Source organism: Balaenoptera ricei, chromosome 5 (genome assembly GCF_028023285.1).
Source record: "Balaenoptera ricei isolate mBalRic1 chromosome 5, mBalRic1.hap2, whole genome shotgun sequence".
In the NCBI taxonomy this organism is placed as follows: Eukaryota; Metazoa; Chordata; class Mammalia; order Artiodactyla; family Balaenopteridae; genus Balaenoptera; species Balaenoptera ricei.
Window position 1 is genome coordinate 30,663,158 of NC_082643.1, and position 27,343 is coordinate 30,690,500.

General features: G+C 36.6%; 1 long non-coding RNA gene across 3 annotated transcripts in view; it reads right to left on the reverse strand.

The window, feature by feature from the left end:
- Window positions 1–24,329, reverse strand: part of LOC132366369 (uncharacterized) — a 195,969-nt gene extending 171,640 nt beyond the window's left edge. For all 3 annotated transcript variants that reach the window (XR_009503433.1, XR_009503432.1, XR_009503431.1), the window contains exon 1: window positions 24,073–24,329. This is a non-coding gene — a long non-coding RNA (uncharacterized LOC132366369). The remainder of the gene's footprint in view (window positions 1–24,072) is intronic.
- Between the last annotated feature and the right edge of the window lie 3,014 nt (window positions 24,330–27,343).

The window sequence follows — 27,343 nt, forward strand, 5'->3', positions numbered from 1 at the left end:
ATCCTGCTTGCAGTTCTCTGAGCTTCTTGGATTTGTAGTTTGATACATTCCATTATTTTGGGAAAGTTCTCAATCTATCTCTTTAAATATTTTGTTTGCCTCATTCTCTATTTTCTTCTAGAACTCTAGTACACATATATTAGACCATTTACTATTGTTCCAAAACTCTTGGATGTTATTTTTTTTAATATTTTTTTTTACACTTTGTGTTTCAGTTTGGATAATTTATATTATTCAGTTTGAATAATTTCCATAATTTTTCTTGACTTATCTACAAGCTCACTCCTTCTTTCCTCAGCTGTATTAAGCCTATTGATGAATTTGCAAAGAAATTCTTCAATTCTAATATCCATTTTTTAAAAAACTTTCTGTTTATAAATGGCCTATTCTTATAGTTTCATCTTTCTTCTTAAGTTTCCCATCTGTATATACATGTTGTCCACCTACCTTTCCCAGTAGAACCTTTAACATAATTGTTATCATTATTTAAAGTCCTTACCTGATTGTTCTTGGTCATCTCTGAATCTGGATCTTTTGATTCCCTTACCTCTTGACAGTGGGTTGTATTTCTTTCACAATTTTTGTCTTGTAATTTTTTAAAATGCATATCCATCATTAAATGTAGGACAATTGAATCTGAGGTAACTAGTATTTATGCTCCTCTTCTGTCAAGCCCCTTGAGTTAGACGTTAAATTAATCTAGTCAAATAATGAGCTGTATCTGGTTTCACTTCAGTGCACCAACTTCAGAGCAAGCTTCAAACTCCTCTGGTAGTGGGTTGCAATTTCCTTGTGCTTAGTTGGGGACTGGAGCAACAAGCAGTTTTTCTCAGTGTCCATGCTCCATCTCAGCTGCCACATGCCCACCCCACAGAGGAGGGCTCGTTCCATGCTCTTACCACACCCCCAACTGTAGATTGCTATTGCTTGATGCTCAAGGCTAGACTTGGTGAAGGGAGGTTCCCTCTCTTCCTGGTTTGGCCTCAGTCTTAGGCAGGCCTTGTGTCCCTGGAACTTGGGATGGAGGTTTTTCAGCATTTCTGTCTTTCTTACCATGGTAACCAAGCTCTGCATTGCATCTGTGGTTCATCTTGGGCAAGAGTTTCCTGCCCTCCTCTATGGTAGCAGACTAGTTCTTGGTCTTACTATGAGATCCAGAGCCCAGGCTACTTGGCTCTCCCATGGGGATAGAGGGTTTTCTTCTACTCTTTTCCTAGCCACAGTGGTTCTTTCTACCTGTGAGTGACAGTGTTTGCTGCCCCTCCTCGGAGGCTTAAGATCTTTTATTCATAGGTGAGAAGAGACTAGGAACAGAGAAGCTTTGAGTTTTTCTGCAGAAGGCACAGATCACCTCTGTATGCCTGTGCCCCAAGGAGAAGTGCAATTTTCTGTCCTGCCCTCATGAGCACCCAGTAAAGGTGGATAGAAAAGATCTTGCTAGTAAGTGAGAACTCATCCATTTCACACTGGCATGGTAGCCCACACTTGGCTTTAAACAGCTGGTTAAAATTTTAGCTGATTTATTCTGACCTGCTTATATGGTACAGTCTCTTCGTTTAGTTGAGACCACTCATATTCCATGGACTTGTCATTCTGGAATTTAGGGTACTTTGTGACCTCAGCTCTCTAACGGGCTCAAGAAAAGTTATCACTTTGGAGTGTACCTGACTTTTTCTCCTTGTTAGGGTGGGTAGGAGCAGCTTTCTTTCCAGGTTTTTACATCCTAGGTGAAAGTGGGAAAAACTAACTTACTTTTATTGGAATATCTGGCACTTGTTTAGTTCTTTAGGACCTGAAAAACTATGGATACCTTTGTAAATGCATTTAAGAAGTATTTTAGGTGTCCTGCATCATTACACAAAAAAGTAATTCTTGTCACAACAAGAAGTCGAGATCCTCAAAATTCAGGAACTCACTTTCCTAATGAGCCTTTCTTAAAAAAATAATAATAATGTTTTTTAATGATAATAATACTTATCAAGAAAGAATATAGAATCAGTTCCACTGAAGGGAATTATACAAGGACTTTATCATAATAAAAGCTAATATACAAGAGAAACAATACTGCATAAAATGTGACTTAGCCTCAAACCAAAACAAAGAGTATATTTAATATAATTTTACAAGGACCTCAGTTTAAGTTAGTCTCATCAATAAGATAGTCACATAATATGGATCCTCAGGATTCACAATAGCATGATTTCAAATAAGATTTAAGTTTGTCCTTCTTGAAAGCAGGACTGACTAGTTTGTTTTCAAGGGTCCACCAGAGGTGTAAGTTTTATATTTGTATACTTCTTATATTTAAAAATATCACTCTATTCATACGTATTTGTAATAGCCATTCTTCTCCATACTTATCTGTTGATTCTATGGCTTAAATAACAAATACCTCCTTGCCACATTTTAGTTTTATTTATTTACTCAACAAAAATACACCAAGTTCTTACTATAAGCCATATGCTAGACATACAAATTTGAAAGGCATGGTTCATTGCTTCAAGAAATTTACAATCTCTGTGAGACACATATTACGATAATACAGTGTGATCACTACTAATATGGAGGCATACTCAATGAGAAAATAGAACAATAGCAATATGAAATAATAAGAGATAGGAAATAGTAAGGATTACAGTGGGAAATCTACTGGTCCTAATGACTCTGGTCAAAGAACATTAAAATTAGTGACTAACATGAATTAAATTATTTAAGGAGTAGGAAGTATATGCCAAGGCCCAAAACACAATGTAAATGGAGAGAACTAACAATGTTTCATACTCCACTGAGGCACAAATGAAAACTTCACTTTAAAACAGGGACAATAATTGGTAAATGAGTAACAGTAGAAACAATCATAGGGGATTATAAGAAGTCAAATGAAATAAATCCAGGATTTATTTAGAACACTAAACAAATCCAAAAATCCTTTGATATCAAAGGCTAGGTGGTAGACCAGCAGCCTGATTGAAACCAGTCTAATACTCTTTCATTTAACAAATCATTGAGCGTCTACTCTGCCAGGCACTTTGCAAAATGTTTTGGCTACATTAGTGAACAGAACCAAGATGCCTATATTTGATGGTGGCTACATTCTGTGACAAGGAAAATGCCCACAAGGGCCATAATCAACCACAAAGTGAAAAAGGTTCTATAATGTTAATAGTTAATATGTATTAGGTACTTATTATGCACTGAGTTCTCTTCTTCTTAGAGATTTATATGTATCAATGATGCGGTAGATTTCATTACTATTCCCAATGCACTCTGCAGAATATTTAAGGGCAGAATTTAGCCCTGTAGCTACATCAGGCTGAGCTTACAACTCAGTCATGATCATCAACGATCGACACAGTAAATGGAGAATAACACTTCAAAACTGTATAAAAATTTTTTAATTAAAATTAAAAAAAAACAAAAACAAAACAATCGGGCACCAAAGAACCAAAGATGGGAGCACCCTCAGTTTTAGAAAGTAAAATAAAGTACCCTAGTTTTGTGTTTGGCTCACTCAGCATGTGGATTTCCCTCTGACTCCAGTGTAACAATGAAAAATAACCTAATTAAGACAACTAGAAATGCAAATCAAGAAATTCTGAGGACCTCTGAAGCATCTTGTACCATTAAGAGAGAAGAATACTGTATGTGCAGAAGAAAATTTCTGAAGGCATGTTGTTCTAAAATTACAAGAGCGTATGACATTACAACTACGAGAAAACTAAATTACTCGAGAGAAACCTCCTGAATAAATATTTTGCATGTCTGCCGAAATTTAACAAACATTTCAACTCAATTCAGAATGTTGCTGTGGGGATTCTCAAATCTTGGCCAAGAGTTTCTGCCTATAACTTTGCAACCATTAGGTGTGTCTGGCGGAGTACCTGGCACATACAGTAGGGAAGAGGAGCCTCCTGGCAAATTTGTTTGAACTGATCTGAACTTGCAAATTAAGAAAGGCTCTGTGGGTCTTACATGTCCAGAAAGAGCAATATAGCAAGTGAGAAAACTTCTACTATCTCATTCCTGATTATAGGAAAATAAGTTCAGACAGCTTTGAGGAAAATTCATATTACTTATGAGTTTCATACTTTGTGCATAAAGAGGTAGCACCATCAACTAGATGAAAAAGAAATCATGTCCTGAATGAAGAGTTGACCCTGAGCAAGGGATTTTAGAGGCTTTACTTGCTGGGTCTCAAGTTTTTATACACTATGAATATGATAAACTAATTTAGATTATAGAGGTCTTCCCAAAAGTCAAAATAAACTAAAGACTTCCTTTCCCTGGAATAGGACTGAACCAAAAGAAAGTTTTAAATACTGCAGAGTCGAGAAATAGGACACTGATCTTTTTCATCCAATAGAATAGACACCCTTAAATCTAGGACTGTATCGTCTGTATTTACCACAGACTTTAGGACATTAATCAGTCTGCTGAAACTCTGCCCTCAACAGTAGCCATTCCATTGCCTCAGCTTTACTTAAATTTCAATTCAGAGTCAACTCTTTTTCTCTTCCTTTCAGCCAAACTTCAGGAGACTTGAAGGCAATCCAAGGAATAGTCTACAGATAGGTTTGGTAGTTTGTTTCCATTGAAGTAAAACCTATTCATTCTTTTTACTAGGTTAGCTTGCAAATGGTTTTCAAAAATTATTATATATTCATAAATGTTAATTAATCCAATTGATTAGTAAAATAATACTGACTCAGATCATGTTAGCATTGCCACTGTCTCTGCCTATTGCTTCTCATATTAATAGACAGAGAAAAATTAATAGAGAGAAAATGCAAGTCTCAGCTAGCAGTAGACATAACCCAAACAATCATCCCAGAACACAGATTCCAAAAAAGAAAATAAATATTGATACTAAAATGTGGAAAAGGGCGTATTACATTTTTTCATAAGACCTATTGTATGATTTGTTTTGGATACCACTTAATTTCATGGATGAAACTAGCACTGCAATCCACTAACGTATTTTCCATTTTAAAATAAAAAATTTTGACCTGAGCTCTGTTAGATGACTGCCTTCAAGTAGCTGAATTATTGAAAACAGCCTTAACATAGTCTTCCATGAAGTATGCATGCTCTTATACGTTTGAATACATTTATTTGTAAGTTAACATTTTAAAAGTTTGTGTGCAGCTATCTCTAAATATTTATGAGTGTACTTCAACATTAAGTCAGGAGACAGGAATAAAAAACTGTAAGAAACATTCTTGAAACACATGCAAGTATCAAATTTTTTAAAAAGGAATGAACCAAATATTCTAATTCTTATAGCTTTTTAAAATCGCTCTATTGAGGTATGATTGACTGTACTTCATTTATTCATTCATTCAATCATTCATTCATTCGTGTTTATTATTTTTCATTCTTCCTCTAAGATATTACCCTAGATTAGCATTGTTGTCATAACAGCCTGTGTTACACTAGAAGTTGTTTTAAGAAAGTGTTACAATATGGATTTGCTGTCCCACTGTTATTCTCTCTGGGAGGGTAATAAGAGGCCTATGATGAATACGTAGGGCAGGTGAGAGTAGAGTACTAAGGGTACAGAAAATATTTAGACCAATACTATTCTTCCCAACATTCACCATAAATATTATACAGTCATTTGTTTTCAGAGTCAATTATGGCCCGGTGATTTGTCACAAAATAGGATTAAGAGATGTTTGAAATTGCTAGTAAACATGGGGCTTCTTCTGGGGGGGGGAAGTTCTAAAATTAGATTGTGGTGATGGTTGTACAACCCTGTGAATATAATAAACACCATTAAATTGCACACTTTAAACTGGGGAATTTTATGGTATGTGAGTTAAATCTCAATAAGGCTGTTTTTAAAAGATGTATTGTGTCTAGATAGCAGGAATTTTAATGATTACTTTAAGAGGTTACAGATTATAGAGTAAATTCTAATTCAGGCTTTGAAGTCAGACTGACCTGGGTTTGATTTTTTGGGGGGTTGGGGAGGATGGGGAGGAGTAGAAGCACTTCCTTCCTTTACACAACTGTGGGGTTGGGGGGAGCAAGCGGAATGCATAACCCACTAACAAGTCTAAGAAAATCGTCACCATCCACATTTTTTTCTTTTTACCTTCTGACCTCTTTCACCCATTTCTTTGCCCCCACCCCCAATCCCTTGCCCCTGGCAAGCACCAATGTGTTCTCTGTATCTACAAACTTTTTTTTTCTTTTTCTTTTTCTTCTTCTTCTTTTTTTTTTTTTTAGACTCCACATTTAAGAGAGATCATATGGTTCTAGTCTTTCTCTGTTTGACTTATTTCAGCTTAACTCCATCAAGGTCAATTCACATTGTTGCAAATGGCAAGATCACATAATTTTTTATAGCTGAATGATATTCCATTGTATATAAAGACATTACTCCTTTTATTGCATTTTGCTTTATTGCACTTCTCATACATGAGTTTTTTACAAAGTGAAGGTTTGCAGCAACCCTGTATCAAGCAAGTCTATCAGCACCATTTTTCTTATAGCATTTGCTCGTTCTGTGTCTCTGTGCAATTTGGGGTTAATTTTCACAATATTTCAAACATTTTATTAATTACTATAATATTTGTTATGGTGACCTGTGATCACTAATCTTTGATGTTACTATTATAATTGTGTGGGCAATTTTTAGCAATACATTACTTTTTAATTAAGGTATGTACTTTTTTAGACATAATACTATTGCACACTTAACAGACTAGAGTATAATGTAAATATAACTTTCATATGCACTGTGAAACCAAAGAATTCATGTGACTTGCTTTATTGTGATATTTACTTTATTGCAGTGGTCTGGAACTGAACCTGCAGTATCCCTGAGGTATGCCTGTATATACCACAATTCTTTATCCATTCATCAATCAATGGACATTTAGGTTGCTTCCATGTCTTGGTTATGGTAAATAATGCTGCAATGATCAGTTGAGTGCATATATCTTTTCTAGTTAGTGTTTTGAGAGATTTATTTCGATAAATATCCATAGGAGGAATTGCTGGATCATATGGTAGTTCTATTTTTTAATTTTTTAAAAATGCTTTGTCTATATTTATTCATTTAAACTCCATAACAACGCTAAATTATTATCCTTATTATACAGAAAACAAAACTGAGGCACACAGTAGGTAGAGCTGGAATTTGAATACTTGTCAGCCTGACCCCAAAGACTCTTTCACTACTCCGTAATTCCAAAAATAATTGTGATATCCTAGTGGCAGATTGGGTGACAATATGAGACCAGTGGACATGCCAGATCTAAATAAATTATTGATATTATAGTCCCTGGACTCTAATATCTAATTTTGAATTTGAAAAATAACCTTGAATGCTGACTATAATGAGGGCTTTCTACTTTTTTTCTTTTAATGATAAAGTATTATTTTTTTTAACATCTTTATTGGAGTATAATTGCTTTACAATAGTGTGTTAGTTTCTGCTTTATAACAAAGTGAATCAGTTATACATATACATATATCCCCATGTCTCTTCCCTCTTGCATCTCCCTCCCTCCAACCCTCCCTATCCCACCACTCTAGGTGGTCACAAAGCACAGAGCTGATCTCCCTGTGCTCTGTGGCTGACTCCCACTAGCTATCTATTTTACGTTTGGTAGTGTATACATGTCCATGCCACTCTCTCACTTTGCCCCAGCTTACCCTTCCCCCTCCCCGTACCCTCAAGTCCATTCTCTAGTAGGTTTGTGTCTTTATTCCCATTTAGCCCCTAGGTTCTTCAGGACCATTGTTGTTTTTTTGTTTGTTTGGGGTTTTTTTTAGATTCCATATATATGTGTTAGCATACGGTATTTCTTTTTCTCTTTCTGACTTACTTCACTCTGTATGACAAACTCTAGGTCCATCCACCTCACTACAAATAACTCAATTCCGTTTCTTTTTATGGTTGAGTAATATTCTATTGTATATATGTGCCACATCTTCTTTATCCATTCACCTGTTGATGTACACTTAGATTGCTTCCATGTCCTGGCTATTGTAAATAGAGCTGCAGTGAACATTTTGGCACATGACTCTTTCTGAATTATGCTTTTCCCAGGGTATATGCCCACTAGTGGGATTGCTGGGTCGTATGGTAGTTCTATTTTTAGTTTTTTAAGGAATCTCCATACTGTTATCCATAGTGGCTGTATATATTTACATTCCCACCAACAGTGCAGGAGGGTTCCCTTTTCACCACACCCTCTCCAGCAATTATTGTTTGTAGATTTTTTGATGAAGGCCATTCTGACTGGGGTGAGGTGATAACTCATTGTAGTTTTGATTTGCATTTCTCTAATGATTAGTGACGTTGAGCATCCTTTCATGTGTTTGTTGGCAATCTGTATATTTTCTTTGGAGAAATGTCTATTTAGGTCTTCTGCCCATTTTTGGATTGGGTTGTTCGTTTTTTTGTTATTGAGCTGCATGAGCTGCTTTTAAATCTTGGATATTAATCCTTTGTCAGTTGCTTCATTTGCAAATATTTTCTCCCATTCTGAGGGTTGTCTTTTGGTCTTGTTTATGGTTTCCTTTGCTGTGCAAAAGCTTTTAAGTTTCATTAGGTCCCATTTGTTTATTTATTTATTTATTTATTTTTCATTTCTCTAGGAGCTGGGTCAAAAAGGATCTTGCTGTGATTTATGTCATACAGTGTTCAGCCTATGTTTTCCTCTAAGAGATTTATAGTGTCTGGACTTACATTTAGGTCTTTAATCCATTTGAGTTTATTTTTGTGTATGGTGTTAAGGAGTGTTCTAATTTCATTCTTTTACATGTACCTGTCCAGTTTTCTCAGCACCACTTATTGAAGAGGCTGTCTTTTCTCCACTGTAGATGCTTGCCTACTTTATCAAAGATAAGGTGACCATATGTGCGTGGGTTTATCTCTGGGCTTTCTATCCTGTTCCATTGACCTATGTTTCTGTTTTTGTGCCAGTGCCAAACTGTCTTGATTACTGTAGCTTTGTAGTATAGTCTGAAGTCAGGGAGCCTGATTCCTCCAGCTCCGTTTTTCTTTCTCAAGATTGCTTTGGCTATTCAGGGTCTTTTGTGTTTCCATACAAATTGTGAAATTTTTTGTTCTAGTTCTGTGAAAAATGCCAGTGGTAGTTTGATAGGGATTGCATTGAATCTGTAGATTGCTTTGGGTAGTAGAGTCATTTTCACAATGTTGATTCTTCCAATCCAAGAACATGGTATGTCTCTCCATCTATTTGTATCATCTTTAATTTCTTTCATCAGTGTCTTATAATTTTCTGCATACAGGTCTTTTGTCTCCTTAGGTAGGTTTATTCCTAGATACTTTATTCTTTTTGTTGCAATGGTAAATGGGAGTGTTTTCTTAATTTCACTTTCAGATTTTTCATCATTAGTGTATAGGAATGCAAGAGATTTCTGTGCATTAATTTTGTATCCTGCTACTTTACCAAATTCATTGATTAGCTCTAGTAGTTTTCTGGTAGCATCTTTAGGATTCTGTATGGATAGTATCATGTCATCTGCAAACAGTGACAGCTTTACTTCTTCTTTTCTTATTTGGATTCCTTTTATTTCTTTTTCTTCTCTGATTGCTGTGGCTAAAATTTCCAAAATTATGTTGAATAATAGTGGTGAGAGTGGGCAACCTTGTCCTGTTCCTGATCTTAGTGGAAATGGTTCCAGTTTTTCACCATTGAGGACAATGTTGGCTGTGGGTTTGTCATATATGGCCTTTATTATGTTGAGGAAAGTTCCCTCTATGCCTACTTTCTGCAGGGCTTTTATCATAAATGGGTGTTGAATTTTGCCAAAAGCTTCCTCTGCATCTATTGAGACGATCATATGGTTTTTCTCCTTTAAATTGTTAATATGGTGTATCACATTGATTGATTTGCATATATTGAAGAATCCTTGCATTCCTGGGATAAACCCCACTTGATCATATTGTATGATCCTTTTAATGTGCTGTTGGATTCTGTTTGCTAGTATTTTGTTGAGGATTTTTGCATCTATGTTCGTCAGTGATATTGGCCTGTAGTTTTCTTTCTTTGTGACATATTTGTCTGGTTTTGGTATCAGGGTGGTGGTGGCCTCATAGAATGAGTTTGGAGTGTTCCTCCCTCTGCTATATTTTGGAAGAGTTTGAGAAGTATATGTATTATTTCTTCTCTAAATGGTTGATAGAATTCGCCTGTGAAGCCATCTGGTCTTGGGCTTTTGTTTGTTGGAAGATTTTTAATCACAGTTTCAATTTCAGTGCTTGTGATTGGTCTGTTCAAATTTTCTATCTCTTCCTGATTCAGTCTTGGAAGGTTGTGCATTTCTAAAAATTTGTCCATTTCTTCCAGGTTGCCCATTGTATTGTCATAGAGTTGCTTCTAGTAATCTCTCATGATCCTTTGTGTTTCTGCAGTGTCAGTTGTTACTTCTCCTTTTTCATATCTAATTCTATTGATTTGAGTCTTCTCCCTTTTTTTCTTGATGAGTCTGGCTAATGGTTTATCAATTTTGTTTATCTTCTCAAAGAACCAGCTTTTAGTTTTATTAATCTTTGTTACTCTTTCCTTCATTGCTTTTTCATTTATTTCTGATCTGATCTTTATGATTTCTTTCTTTCTGCTAACGTTGGTGTTTTTTTGTTCCTTCTCTAATTGCTTTAGGTGTAAGTTTAGGTTGTTTATTTAAGATGTTTGTTTCTTGAGGTAGGATTGTATTGCTATAAACTTCCTTCTTAGATCTGCTTTTGCTGCATCCCTTAGGTTTTTGGTCACCGTGTTTTCATTGTCATTTGTTTCTAGGTATTTTTTTATTTCCTCTTCGATTTCTTCAGTGATCTCTTGGTTATTAAGTATTGTATTGTTTAACCCTCATGTGTCTGTAATTTTTACAGATTTTTTCCTGTAATTGATATCTAGTCTCATAGTGTTGTGGTCGGAAAACATACTTGATACAATTTCAATTTTCTTAAATTTATCAAGACTTGATCTGTGACCCAAGATATGATCTATCCTGGAGAATATTCCATGAGCACTTGAGAAGAATGTGTATTCTGTTGTTTCGGGATGGAATGTGCTATAAATATCTATTAAGTCGATCTTGTTTAATGTGTCATTTAAACCTTGTGTTTCCTTATTTATTTTCATTTTGGATGATCTGTCCATTGGTGAATGTGGGGTGTTAAAGTCCCCTACTATGATTGTGTTACTGTCGATTTCCCCTTTTATGGCTGTTAGTATTTGCCTTATGTATTGAGGTGCTCCTATGTTGGGTGCATAAATATTTACAATTGTTATATCTTCTTCTTGGACTGATTCCTTGATCATTATGTAGTGTCCTTCTTTGTCTCTTGTAATAGTCTTTGTTTTAAAGTCTATTTTGTTTGATATGAGAATTGCTACTCCAGCTTTCTTTTGATTTCCATTTGCAAGGAATATCTTTTTCCATCCTCTCACTTTCAGTCTGTATGTGTCCCTAGGTCTGAAGTGGGTCTCTTGTAAACAGCATATATACGGGTCTTGTCTTTTGGTTGGAACATTTAATCCATTTACATTTAAGGTAATTATCAATATGTATGTTCCTATTACCATTTTCTTAATTGTTTTGGGTTTGTTTTTGTAGGACTTTTCCTTCTCTTGTGTTTCCTGCCTAGAGAAGTTCCTTTAGCATTTGTTGTAAAGCTGGTTTGCTGGTGCTGAATTCTCTTAGCTTTTGCTTGTCTGTAAAGCTTTTAATTTCTCCGTCAAATCCGAATGAGATCCTTGCTTGGTAGAGTAATCTTGGTTGTAGGTTTTTCCGTTTCATCACTTTAAATATGTTCTGCCACGCCCTTCTGGCTTGCAGAGTTTCTGCAGAAAGATCAGCTGTTAACCTTATGGGGGTTCCCTTGTATGTTATTTGTTCTTTTTCCCTTGCTGCTTTTAATATTTTTTCTTTGTGTTTAATTTTTGATAGCTTTATTAATATGTGTCTTGGCATGTTTCTCCTTGGATTTATCCTGTATGGGACTCTCTGTGCTTCCTGGACTTGATTAACTATTTTCTTTCCCATATTAGGGAAGTTTCCAACTATAATCTCTTCAAATATTTTCTCAGTCCCTTTCTTTTTCTCTTCTTCTTCTGAGACCCCTATCATTCGAATTTTGGTGTGTTTAATGTTGTCCCAGAGGTCTCTGAGACTGTCTTCAATTCTTTTCATTCTTTTTTTCTTTATTCTGCTCTGCGGTAGTTATTTCCACTATTTTATCTTCCAGGTCACTTATCCGTTCTTCTGCCTCAGTTATTCTGCTATTGATTCCTTCTAGAGAATTTTAAATTTCATTTATTATGTTGTTCATCATTGTTTGTTTGCTCTTTAGTTCTTCTAGGTCCTTGTTAAACGTTCCTTGTATTTTCTCTAGTCTATTTCCAAGATTTTGGATCATCTTTACTATCATTATTCTGAATTCTTTTTCAGGTAGACTGCCTATTTCCTCTTCAGTTGTTAGGTCTGGTGGGTTTTTGCCTTGCTCCTTCATCTGTTGTGTGTTTCTCTGTCTTCTCATTTTGTTTAACTTACTGTGTTTGGGGCCTCCTTTTTGCAGGCTGCAGGTTAGTAGTTCCCGTTGTTTTTGGTGTCTGTACCCAGTGGCTAAGGTTGGTTCAGTGGGTTGTGTAGGCTTCCTGGTGGCGGGGACTAGTGCCTGTGTTCTGGTTGATAAGGCTGGATCTTATCTTTCCGGTGGGCAGGTCCACATCTGGTGATGTGTTTTGGGGTGTCTGTAGCTTTATTATGATTTTAGGCAGCCTCTCTGCTAATGGATGGGTTGTGTTCCTGTCTTCTAGTTGTTTGGCATAGGGTGTCCAGCACTAGCTTGCTGGTCATTGAGTGGAGCTGGGTCTTGGCGTTGAGATGGAGATCTCTGGGAGATTCTCGCCATTTGATATTACATGGAGCTGGGAGGTCTCTTGTGGACCAGTGTCCTGAACATGGCTCTCCCACCTCAGAGGCACAGCCCTGACCTCTGGCTGGAACACCAAGAGACTGTCATCCACACGGCTCAGAATAAAAGGGAGAAAAAAAAGAAAGAGAGAAAGAAAGAAGATAAAATAAAATAAAGTAAAATAAAATAAAATAAATTTATTAAAATAAAAAATAATTAAAAAAATTTTTTTAATTAAAAAAAAAAATGGAAAGGAAGAAGAAAGCAACCCAACCGAAAAACAAATCCACCAATGATAACAAGTGCTAAAACTATACTAAAAAAAAAAAAAAGGATAGACAGAACCCTAGGACAAATGGTAAAAGCAAAGCTATACAGACAAAAATCACACACAGAAGCATACACATACACACTCACAAAAAGAGAAAAAGGGTGAAATATATATATATCGTTGTTCCCAAAGTCACCTCCTCAGTTTGCGATGATTCATTGTCTATTCAGGTATTTCTCAGATGCAGGGTACATCAGGTTGATTGTGGAGATTTAATACACTGCTCCTGAGGCTGCTGGGAGAGATTTCCCTTTCTCTTCTTTGTTCGAACAGCTCCTGGGGTTCAACTTTGGATTTAGTCTCGCCTCTGCATGTAGGTCACCTGAGGACGTCTGTTCCCGCTCAGACAGGATGGGGTTAAAGGAGCAGCTGATTCGGGGGCTCTGGCTCACTCAGGCCAGGGGGAGGGAGGGGTACGGATGCGGGGCGAGCCCGCAGTGGCAGAGGCCGGCGTGACGTTGCACCAGCCTGAGGCGCTATGTATTCTCCCAGGGAAGTTGTCCCTGGACCATCATGGGACCCTGGCAGTGGCGGGCTGCACAGGCTCCCGGGAGGGGTGGTGTGGGTAGTGACCTGTGCTTGCACACAGGCTTCTTGGTGGCGGCAGCAGCAGCCTTAGCATCTCATGCCCATCTCTGGGGTCCGCGCTGATAGCCGCGGCTCACGCCCCCGTCTCTGGAGCTTTTTTAGGCGGTGCTCTGAATCCCCTCTCCTCGCGCACCAGGAAACAAAGAGGCAAGAAAAAGTCTCTTGCCTCTTTGGCAGCTCCAGACTTTTTCCCGGACTCCCTCCCGGCTAGCTGTGATGCACTAGCCCCTTCAGGCTGTGTTCACGCCGCCAACCCCAGTCCTCTCCCTGCGATCCGACCGAAGCCTGAGCCTCAGCTCCCAGCCCCCGCCCGCCCCGGCAGGTGAGCAGACAAGCCTCTCAGGCTGGTGAGTGCTGGTCGGCACCACACCTCTGTGCAGGAATCTCTCTGCTTTGCCCTCCGCACCCTTGTTGCTGCACTCTCCTCCGTGGCTCCGAAGCTTCCCCCTCCGCCACCTGCAGTCTCTGCCCACGAAGGGGCTCCCTAGTGTGTGGAAACCTTTCCTCTTTCACAGCCCCCTCCCACTGGCGCAGGTCCCGTCCCTATTCTTTGTCTCTGTTTTTTCTTTTTTCTTTTGCCCTACCCAGGTACGTGGGTAGTTTCTTGCCTTTGGGGAGGTCTGAGGTCTTCTGCCAGGGTTCAGTAGATGTTCTGTAGGAGTTGTTCCACATGTAGATGTATTTTTTATGTATTTGTGGGGAGGAAGGTGATGTCCACGTCTTACTTTTCCACCATCTTGAAGCTCCCCTGAGTCACTCTCTATTTTTTAATTTTTTGAGGAAACTTCATACTGTTTTCCATAGTGCCTGCACCAATTTACAATCCCATCAACAGGATACAAGTATTCCCTTTTCTCCACATCCTTACCAATACTTGTTATTTCTTGTCTTTTTGATAATAGTCATTCTAATAGTGTGAGGTAATTTTTGATTTGCAGTTTCCTGATGATTAAGGATGTTGAGCATCTTTTCATGTATCTTTTGGCCATCTGTATGTCTTCTTTGGAAAAATGTCTATTCAGATCCTCTGTACATTTTTTGATTGGATTGTTTTTTTGTTATTGACCTGTATGAGTTCTTTATATATTTTGTATATTAGCCCCTTATCAGATATATGATTTGCAAATAACTTCTCCCATTCAATAGGTTGCCCTTTCATTTTGCTTCAGTGGTTTCCTTTGCTGTGCAAAAGCTTTTTAGTTTAATGTAGTCCCACTTAGTTTTGCTTTTGTTGCTTTTGCTTTGGTGTCAGATTCAAAACAATCATCACCAAGACCTCTGTCAAGGAGCTTACCACATGTATTTTTCTTCTAGGAATTTTAGAATTTCAGGTCTTACATTCAGGTCTTTAATTCATTTTGAGTTAATTTTTGCTTATGGTGTACAATAGTGGTTGAGTTTCACTCTTTCACATGTAGCTGTCCAGTTCTCCGAATACCATTTGTTGAAGAGACTGTGTTTTCCCATTGTACATTCTTGGCTCCTTTGTTGTAAATTAAATGACCATATGTATGTTTATTTCTGGGTTCTCTATTCTGTTCCGTTGATCTATGTGTCTGTTTTGATGCCAGTGCCATACTGTTTTAATTACTATAGCTTTGTAAGATAGTTTGAAATCAGGGAGCATGATGCCACCAGCTTTGTTCTTCTTTCTCAAGCTTGCTTTGACTATTCACAGTCTTCCATGGTTTCATATAAATTTTAGGATTATTTGTTCTATTTCTTTGAAAAATGCCATGAGAATTTCAGGAATTCCCTGGCAGTCCAGTGGTTTGGACTTTGTGTTTCCACTGCAGGGGGCATGGGTTCAATCCCTGGTCAGGGAACTAAGATCCCATGTGCTGTGTGGTAAGACCAAAAAGAAAAGGCATAATGCCATGGGGATTCTGATAGGGATTACATTGAATCCATAGATTGCTTTGGGTATTAGGGACATTTTAACAATATTGATTCTCCCAGTCCATGAGCATGGGGTTATCTTTCCATTTATTTGTGTCTTCTTTAATTTTTTTCATTACTGTCTTATAGTTTTCAATATATAGGTCTTTCATCTCCTTGGTTAAATTTATTTCTAGGTATTTTAATTTTTTTGATGCAATTATAAATGGGATTGTTTCTTAATTTCTCTTTCTGATGGTTTGTTATTAGTGTACAGACATGCAACAGCCTTTTCTGTTTGTTGATTCTGTATTCTGCAACTTTACTGAATTCATTTATTGGTTCTAACAGATTTTTGATGGTGTCTTTAGGGTTTTCTATATATAATATCATGTCATCTGCAAATAGTGATAGTTTTACTTCTTCTTTTCTAATTTGGATGCCTTTTATTTCTTTTTCTTGCCTAATTGCTCTAGCGAGGACTTCCAATACTATGTTGAACATATGTGGCAGGAATGGATATGCTTGTCTTGTTCCTGACCTTAGATGAAGAGCTTCAGCTTTTCACCATTGAATATAATGTTAGATGTGTGCTTGTTATATATGGCCTTTATTATGTTGAGGTATGTTCCCTTTCTACATGCAATGTTGAGAGTTTTTATCATAAATAGATGTTGAAGTTTGTTAAATGCTTTCTCTGCATCTACTGAGAGAATCATATGCATTTTATCCTCACTTTGTTAATGTGGTGTATCATATTGATTGATCTGTGGATCTTGAACCACTCTTGTGGTCCTGAATCCCAGCTGATAATGTGTATGATCCTTTCAATGTGCTATTGAATTTGGTTTGCTAATATTTTGTTGAGGACTTTTGCATCTACGTTCATCAGTGATATTGGCCTGTAATTTTCTTTTTTTGTAGGGTATTTGTCTGGTTTTTGTATCAGGGTAATGTTGGCCTCATAAAATGAGTTTGGAAGATCTCCCTTCTTGTCTATACTTTGGAAGAGCTTGAGAATGATTGGTATTAATTCTTCTTTGAAAATTTGGTAGAATTCACTAATGAAGCTGTCTGCTCCTGGACTTGTTTGTTAGGAGGTTTTTGATTACTGATTCAATCTCCTAACTAGTAGTCAGTCTGCTCAGATTTTCTTTTCCTCATGACTCAGTCTTGATAGGTTGTATGTTTCTAGAAATTTATCCATTTCTTCCAGGTTGTCCAACTTGTTGTTGTATAATTGTTCATAGTAGTCTCTTATGATCCTTTGTATTTCTGTGGTATCAGTTGTAACATCTCCTCTTTCATTTCTGATTTTATTTATTTAAGTCCTCTCTCTTTTTTCCTCATGAGTCGTGTTAATTTTGTTTATTTTTTCAGAGAACCAGCTCTTAGTTTCATTGATCTTCTCTATTGTCTTTTTAGTCTCTATTTCATTTATTTCCACTGTAATCTTTATTATTTCCTTCCTGTACATATTTGACATATACAACTTGATGAGTTTGGAGTTAAGTATACGCCTGAAAACCATCACCACAATCTATGCCATAAACATACCCATCTCTCTCAAAAGTTTCTTCCCACCCTCTTGATTTATTAATATTATTATTTTGTGTGATAAGAACACAACATAAGATTTACCTTCTTTGCAAATATTTAAGCATACAATACAGTATCATTAACTATAGACTCTATGCTGTACAGCAGATTCTAATTCTAATTCTAAATTCAACAGTCTTTTGGTTTCAGCTCATTGCTTCCAATTAAAAGAAATTTCCAATACTAAGTTCCTTATAAACTATACCAGAGTTTATAACCTGTTAGGAACTAGGCCAATATACAGAAAAGTAGAGTAAAAGAAGTGGAGGGATATTATGATTCTTTGCAAGGCTTAACTTAGGCAGATTCTTGTCTGGTGCCTAAATACTTAGCCTTCCCAGAAACGTGCCTTCAATGGGATTAGAGGAAAAGTTCCCTGGTCCACTCTCTTTAAAAACAAGAAAAAAAGGGGGGAAATGCTCTCAAAGTTATTTATTTAGAAAGGTATCAGAGAAGGAGAACTTTTCATGTGTGTATATTCTAAGTGAAAAATGAGTATGATAAACCTGGTCAGAAGGATAAAATATTCCCTTGCACATCCATGATGATTGGGGACATCAAGTATCAACCAACAGATTTTCCATTTGATTATTTGTGACTTTTGACTTAGAAAATATACTTTCCTTAAAAGCTGGTGGATATTGCTTAAGAAACACAATCTTTTGACATTTTCTCTACCATTTTCTGTTTTAATAAATGAGGGGAGAAGACCAACACAGTAAAGTAATGTCAAAGTAGACTTTATATTTTGGAAACACAGACAAGGGTGAAGATGCAAAATTCCCCAAAAAACATTAGATGAGACATATCATGCATTTCCAATATCTACAATTTGTGTTTACACTGTGGCATAAATAAAAACATCTAGTCAGTGTGATGGTGAGATCTTTAACTTTCATATGTCTTAAAGTTTTTTTTTCTCTCTATTTTTAATCTTACAGCCATTGGAATATGTCTGGTTTCTTATTTAATTATAATTCATTTCAAATAAATCCCACTTTTGGGAACTTGAGCTGAAGAGTATTATGTTCACAATAAAATACTGAATTCTTCTCTTCCTCTTTACAGTTCTCAGAAGATACAGGCACAATAAAGAGTTGATCTTAAAAGAAAAAATCCTGCATAAATAAGTCTTTGCTTTACTTTTAAATTAACATAAAAATAATATCCCATAAGCATACTACCCAATAGAAGTATTATGATTTTTGTATATGCTCTTCATTGTTTTCATAAGTGCTTATTCTTCACATTGTTGTAATTGTCACGTATATCAAATATTGTACCTTCTCTTTCCCACATGATATTACATGATATTGGTGAGTATTTTTCACATGCATAATTTTTATTAGAAGCATAATATTCTACTAATTTACTTAAGCCTTTTCTCATTTGGGGTATGTATATTACCTCAAAATGTTTAACTTTGAACTTCTTTAAGTATTTTCTGGATACTTTCCAGATCTGGTAGTGGGATCCTAGGAGTATGGCAGCAAAAATGTGTAAATATCTTGTGGATCTATTACTGTGATACCTCTTTCTAGGTAAGTTTTCCTGTAGTCTCTCAGATAATTCTTTTGGTGAAATGTCGGTAGAAAGTATATACCTCACATTAGCTTTGCCCAATAACATGGGAATGTTTAAAATAAAGGACAAGCTCTCACCCCAAGAAGTGATGATAGGAAACAGGAGTAACAGGAAAGGCTAGCTGTCATATGTCACATACAGGTGTGTGGATTGTGCACAAGTTGGAAGACAGGATGACATCAGCCTGGAAAACGCAGTCACACCCCTCATGTGACTCTTTGGAGCTGGTGTTATTTACTGGTCCTGGCCTCAGTGGAACTCCTTGAATTGTGCTGACTGTGGAAGGGTTTTCATCAGGGTGTGTTTTCACTCTTTGGCTTGGCACACAAGACCCTGAATCCCAGATTTGAGCTGAAAAATCTTGACCACAGAATTAGTCTCTCCCAGTTTCTAACTGCTAATACCCCAGGTGTTTACACCACCATCTGCTATGGTCACTGCCTTCTGCAAAGAGTTAGGTCATGCTGTCAACAGAAGCCGAAAGTGGGAAGAAAGATTTTGATTCAGTGGAAATGGCAATTTTTTTTTTCTCTTTTCTCCAGCTTTTTCCAGTGTTTACCAGAAAGACACTTCCTGATTCCACTGGGTTCCCTTTTTTCCACTGAATCATCACAAGCCCTTTCTGCCCACTCAGTTCTCCTAACCCACGCTTTTTAAATAGCGCATTCTTGCACCATGGTAGTGTTACAATAGATACCAAATGGCTAAGGCTTTTTCCAAAAGAGATGCTCCAATCTGCACTGTCATCAGAAATGAGTGAGATCTTATTTCACATCACTCTTGGTAACAGGGACTTCTCTATTTTTCCTTCCTTAGTTGAACAACAACAAATATTCTCAATGATCCAAGATGGTCTCAAAATTCCTTCTGAAAATAATACATAGCAGCAATAATAAAACCTATGAATTATAGAGTGTCGATTATATGCCTGACACTGAAATCCTCTCTTTCATTTATCCTTAAACAACCCCCCAAAATGAATAGTTTTCTTCCCATTCAACCTGTAAGGAAAGTGAGGATCCAAAAGAGTAACTTGTCCACATCTGTAGCCTCAATGGGAAGAGTGGGCATGACTGAAACCGACATCTAGCTGAACTTAGTTACCTCACAGCCATCTATGCCACAATAGCCCGCAAGTCACAACTACTGAGCCCAAGTGCCACAACTACTGAAGCCCACTTGCCTAGAGCCCATGCTCCACAACAAGAGAAGCCACCACAATGAGAAGCCCATGCACCACAACAAAGAGTAGCCCCTGCTCGCCACAACTAGAGAAAGCCCGCGCACAGCAACGGAGACCCAACACAGCCAAAAATTAATTAATTAATTTTTTAAAAAAGAAAAAAAAGAGCATATGGTTTAGGGACTTCCCTGGCAGTCCAGTGGTTAAGACTCTGCAGTTCCACTGCAGGGGGCACGGATTCAATCCCTGGTCGGGGAACTAAGATCCTGCATGCCCAGCATAACCAAAAAAAAAAAAGAGAGTATATGGTTTAAACCAAATCATTCCCAATTCGTCATAAGGAAACATCAACATATTATTTGTTATCAGGTATGGGGTTTTTTCCTCTTAAGTAAATTGGTATTTAATCAATCATTACTTCAATTAAGGATACTTATTCTTTGCTTAAAATATGTGACAAAGAATGCATATATGATGGTTAAGCTAGATTTTTTTTTAAAAAAAAGAAAGGAGGAGAAAGAGAGGAAAGAAAGGAAGGGAAAAACTAAATAATATTTATTAAATTTTTATGCTAGGAATTGGCACCTAGACTCCTCATTTTTATATTGATATGAATCTTGTGAATAAGGATTATGACTCTCCCCATTTTGCAAATAAGGATGAGACGAAGGAGATTAAATCACATGCCTAGAGCCACAGAACCAGTAATTGGAAGAGCTGGGTTTGGAACCAGCTCTGTGTGTTGCCAAAGTACACATTCTTTCTTCTCCACTCTGTTGGCTTGATGATCATTACTTAATGAGATAGCACCAGCGAATATTTTTTAGTCTAATTATATGGATTGTTAAATAAAACTTTTTGCCAGTTAAAAGATCTCTAGTTTTAATTATTAGTAACTAATAATAATTGAGTGACACTTGCCCCACAGTCTCTGTGTTTTTCTGATAAATGACAAAAGTAAATGTTGCCTGGACTTTTACACAATATATGACTCAAGATATTCCTGTGATTCAGAATAAAATTCAGTCAATACTGAATGGGTACCAAATGGAAAGTTTAAATCACATTTTGTCACACAAGAAAACATTAGAGAGGAGCCTGAAAAGATGACATCTTGTCCTTTGATTTTGAAAAATATCCTAAAAATCATTTCAAATTCTACTCTCTATCATATAAAATAGGAATGGAGCAGTCATATTAGAAACATGTAAGTGTTAACAAGCAAGAAAATCAAGGTGCCCATCTTGAATACCTTGGAGAAGCACAAAGCTTCACAACTATAAATTATTAAAAGAATGAAATACATGCATGAATAAAGCAAAGTTTTGAATCCTTGGGCAGATCATTTTTAAATTAGTTCAGGAAGGGTCTTGACATCTGCCTGATTGAATCGTTTAAAGAATGAGTGGAAGCCGTTCAGCTACTGGTTGCTTTGTTGTTGTTTTCCAAATGTGTTGACGACTTATCCATTTGGCTACAATTTTTTCAACTGCCAAAAAAGTAATCAATCTAAGAACTTGTGTTAGATTTGTGACTTTGTTGTGTCTTTTCTGCACGTCCACCGCACTTCTAATAATAGAATCCATTATGGGCTCTCCATTGGAAAGCCCATTTCTTGTGATTTGGGTGGGGTGAACCTGTCTGTGGCCACATGATGATCCTATGACTCACAGCTGGCCAATCAGAATACTCCATCCCTATAGTAACCACAGTGATTGGATGAGTTCATGACCTAATGAAAGCCAGTCAGAGTATTTGATTGGATTGAGAGAGTCTTTCTTCCTTTTAATCAAAACTCAAAAGGATAGATAAATTCTTGGGGCTTCCTTTCCTCTCACGTTGAGACCAATAGGAAAATAGGGCAAAGGGATAGAGAAACAAAGTTCTAAGGACACTATTTGAAACCCTGAATCTACCTGTACCTGAAGTAGATCCATCCTTGGATGGATGACTACAGATTCCAAAATATTCCCCTTATTTTACTTAAGGTAATTTGAATTGGAGTTCTGTCACTTGCAACCAATAGATTCCTCACTAATAAAAGTGTAATATTATTTTCTAAGTCACTCCAAGCTACTGTACAGTATGTCTTTTTACTTTTAGTGAACTATCAGATAATACAAAGCAAGACCAAATGAAATGGCCAGAATCATTAAGGACATCTCAATTTTCTTTTCAACAATACTTCTGAGAGCCTGGAAAGAAAACCAATGCTCAATTTGGTTCAATCACACTATCACAGTAACTATGGTCTTCTACACAGTACTCAGTTAAGTTCATGCAAATTCTTTCTATATCATAAAACTTTGGAATAAAAAAAGGATGTTGGAGTGCCTCTTCCTCTGTCCGCACTTTAGACATATAAGAAATCAGAAGTCTGATAATATTAAGTGAATTGTCCAAAATCATACAGCTAGTTAGTGAAGGTGTTGGAATGAAACCAAAGTCTGCATCCATAATTTACGAGAAATTATAAAATTATGCCAACTACAGTATTCACATTATTCTGAGATGAAGTGACTAGAGACCCCACCAGAATATTATCATTTTAAAAATCAGAAATTCGCTTAGTAAAGTACACAAGTGATCCTGCTTATTTACCCATTAGGGTATCATTAATTCTTCTGAAATGAGGATGTACTAAATGAGCCAAAATTCTATTAAAATCACACAATAATAAATGACCTGAAATGATCTGTTTGTAATGCTGTTGTGTTTTCCTTATAAATAACTGCCAGACAGAAGAGGGTAAAAATAATGATATTCAAATGGGAACCAGTAAATGTAAATTCTATTAGTTATGAAAGCTGAATTATAATCTGAGTGAAAAAAAATGCTGATTAAAAAAAAAAAAAAAGGTTTTCTTTTGGCTAAGGATGGCTTCATCATTCTTCCTCTGAGTTGATAGGCCAGATCTAATAATAATAACTAAGTTCCAAAAACCAGACAATGCATTTAGAGAATTCTAACAGTCAAACAGCATTTTTGACCAAGTTATTAGATGTCCCTAGTTGGATCAGCAGATTTTTTTCTCCACATCCTTAATTCATATTTTTTAAAAGTGGAGGCCTCCTATTACTGCTTCAATAGGCATAATTACTATAAAATGTTTATTATGCATTTGTGAATTTTTAAATTAACTCTCTCATCTTCAGCCAAGAAATCCTATTAAACCAAAAGCGAACTAAGTATTTTCTTTTCGAATTGTTACATAATTACATAGAATAAATTTGTAGCCCTAGAAAGTGAACAAAGAAAAGACCCGAATTGACCACAAGAGAATGAAAGAACATCAATGGAATAAAGAGAATTTAAAAAACTAAATTAATATCCATTTAAACCCCTCTTCTGCAGCAATTTTTTTAACTATTTTAACTATTTTATTAAAATATAGTTAATCTTATTGATCAATAGTCACAACCTATTTCTAGCAGGCTAAACTAACTCAAAATGAGCTGTTATTTTTGCTTTATATTTGCAAAAAGAAAATGCAATTTTATAATAAAATGTTATATTACATTTTTAACACATCTCAGCCAAATTTTGAAGGAGTAAAATAGTGAATGTTATGCCCATAGAATTATAATGACTACAGGTCTAAATAATGATTTTTTTCAACTGTAATCATACCATTTCTATATCAGCAAGACATTTGCTGCTATAATGATTAATCAGCATTTATAAAATAGCTAGATTAGGCTTTTTACAATAGTTTCTTTCTTAAGTTCTGGCTAGAACTCTCCCAGCAGACAGGCAGACATGAATGCTAGCCCCAGAAATCTGCCTGTTTTCCAGTTTCCCAGCTTTGCCCGCCCCCCCTCCCTACTGTCAGGCTAATGAATTACCTCCTCACTCTGGTTCCTATCTGGTCCTCTTTGCCTCTCACTCCCAGGAAGTTTACAAATACTATTCATACCTTCAAAATAATACACACAGACTTTCCATTTATACCATCCACTCTCTTCATACAGAATGAGAATAATTTAATCTACTGACTGTTCTACTCACCAGGTTGGCAGAGGAAAGTTGGTAAGTGGCTATTTCAATATGCTCTGTGTACAAGTTCTTCTTCTTGGTTATTACCATTGATCTTCGTGTACAAAACAGCATGCAGGATATAACCCTGCTGCTTTTGACATGCTTCCTCCCAGGTCCCTGCATCTAGGAAAATTGTCCTGCCTTCTTCCCACTCAGAATCTTGTGGCTGTAGCCTTCCATGGTTCTCTAGACAGTGGGGTGCTTAGGGTCAGCCAGACTCTAGGACAGCTGCTTATTGTTACACAGGGCCCTAAACTGGAAGAAACAAAGATAATCCAAAGAGAGGAGATTTCAACAAAAAGTTTTAAAGAGACACACACTTTTCTCTCACTGGTGACATGCTGCTATAAAACAGAGGACTGAAATGTGAAGGCATGCTGGGTCCAGTGATGCTACTTTAATGTCAACATGCTCCTGATGCTGTTTTGCTGCTGCCCTTTTTTTTTAAGGAGTAAGTTTTCCCACACACTGTAGTTTTAAAGTGCAAATAAATACAAGACCCAGTCACTGTTTGGATTCAGTGTTTTCACTTGGAACCAGTGCCTTACAGATTATGACATGCAGCACACAGAAAATGGGATTAGAAAAGGTGCTGTGGCCATAGGGTTGTCCTCGGGCTGTAGAACGCAGGAAAAGCCCTTCATTATTCTCCCCTCAGAATGAGGAAGCTCAGGATAGCTATGTGTCACCTCTAATGTCATCGTCTCTCTCTCAGGCTTTGTCTCCCTGTCTCCCTCTTCCCTTCACTGTCTCTCCTCCTTCCCCCCACCCCTCCTCCTCTCTCTCCTTGGCTCCCAGGACCAAAGGAAGGCAGAAGAGCCTAAGAGTGGATCCACCATTCCCTAATGAATTAATAACCATGCCCAGCCTCAACGCGAGCCAGAAAGGACGGTTCAATTCCAAATAGACTGTGAGGAATCATTAAAAGATGTGCACTGAAAGTCAAAGAATTGGGGTTTTATTATTGTTATTGCTGCGAAAGCCGCTAAAATATTTAGGTTTTAAAAAGAGGGTTTCAATAAATGTAACATCAACCAGCGTTCATGTCAGCTAATTTTTTAAAATACACTAAGAAAATTTACAATGGAAAACAAGAAGAAATCACTGTTTCTATCCGATACGTAAAGTTAGAGCGAAGGGCTATCAATACGGATGTGGTACAGAGGGATGCCTGAGAGAAAAACAAAATGATGTATGAAATTATAACCAAATTGCCTAAATTAAGAAGTGGTCACGTACGTTTTATCTAAATAACTAGATAAGAGCTTTCTCGTGACCAAGTTAAATAGTATATTTTCCTTTATAATCATGCTGATTGCAGTTCTTGATATTTGGGACACAGATTTACTAGGAAAGATAGGAAAATAAAACATGAAATAAACCATTATGTAATTTCATAAATATATACAGTTCCCCATAAGACACTGACGAGAGAGTCTCAGTTTAGTTTTCCAGTTAGCCACTGTTTCTCCTGCATAAACAGACCCCTCCACATGGATGGAAAGGTAACTTGTATAAGATCTCTATTTCCAGTAAACAAAAGACGCTCTGCCACACAGCCTAGGATTCACTGAAATGGGGGCTCTTTGGGCAATGGGGTTTGAGGAAAGTATTCAGCAAATAATATTATTCATCCAACATCACTTTCACTTCCTTTCTGAAGCTCTTGTTTGGAACTGCTGTTTGAATTTGGGTGACAGAATTTGGGTGTAAAGTAAGGAAGAAATTCTGATAAAGACAAGCTAACCAGAAATGAAGATCTCAGGCAGGTACTCACACACAGACACACACACACACACGGCACAGCTATGCACTCTGTACACGCTTTTGCTCACTGTTTACTACATGAGGGTGCAAGATAGTAAAGAACTGTATTCAGATGGTCAATGTATAATTAAAGTTGCTTTATCAGTCATCTAAGTAAATGTAAAATTATCAAAAAATAAACATTCTACTTGTAAACTCAGACTTACTGATTACAATGCTAGGATAAATATTTTACACAATTTAATACAGAGCCCCATCAGTTTTATTCCTAAGTTTAAAAAAGTGGCACTACTTTGAAGCAGATTTATACTGCTGCTGATTAGCTGATGTAAAAGGAAAAAATAGGGTCAAATTTTTCTTTCCAAAAAGACATCTGTTAACCTGATTTTGAAGCTCAAGCAAGTGGGGTGGTGGGGGGGTGGAATTCTAGGTGATCCCAAAATGCAAACCAGCATTTGCTCATTCATTGGTCCAAATTTAGGTGGAAAGGTTTTGTCGAAAGGAAATGGGCACAGACCCACCAACCCAGCAATCCTTCTGAATATATTCCTTCACAGGTCCACAAAGGAGTATGTATAGGGATGTTCACAGAAGCATTGTTTATGATTGCAAATAGAGGAGGAAACACAATATCCATCTCTGGGAATGGTAAAATATCAAGTGTGCAAACCATGAGTATGAAATCAGAGGCAGAACTCACAAGCTGGACTTAACATTTAGCAACATAGAAAGAGCTCAAAAACATAATGCTTAATTTTTTAAGCAAGAAATTAAATGAGATTTATAGCACAATACAATTTATATACATTTAAAAGACACTCAAAACAATACTGCATATTTTCAAGGGTATGCTTAACTTTGTGTACATCTATAATTTTATTTATTGTATATAATTTTTATGTGTGTATCTAGACACACACATATACATGGCAAGAATTGCAAGAACATACATTAAGTAGAGATGGGGGACCACACTGGAAAACAAAATGAAACAATAAGGGGCTTGTGCCAGCCAATCTACAACATAGTAGGCTATGAATGAGGACCATGATTGACTCAATTCTGTGTACTTGACAAAAAAAAAAAAAAAGAAAGAAAGAAAAGCACAAAAGACTTTGGAGCCATAGTTATTGACATTGCGCATTGGGATAAACCAACATATCTAAAACTAAAATTCATATAAAGGGAAAGAAAATGATTTGTATAGCAAAAAATTATAGATTGGTGGCATCCTTAAGCTATAATATTTACAGTCAAATACAATTTGGAAATCTTAAAACTCATACTGAAAATTCTTTATTTGGCAAATCTATTTATGGGTCTGATTACATTTAAACACATGAAAAAAAGAAAATCACAGTAAGGAAAAACCATCTGAAGAGTTCACTGCAGCAACAGTGCTCACCACTTGGATGTGATTTAAAAAATCAGGGTTATCATGGCAATGACCTCCACCACCTGGAACAGGCAGTCA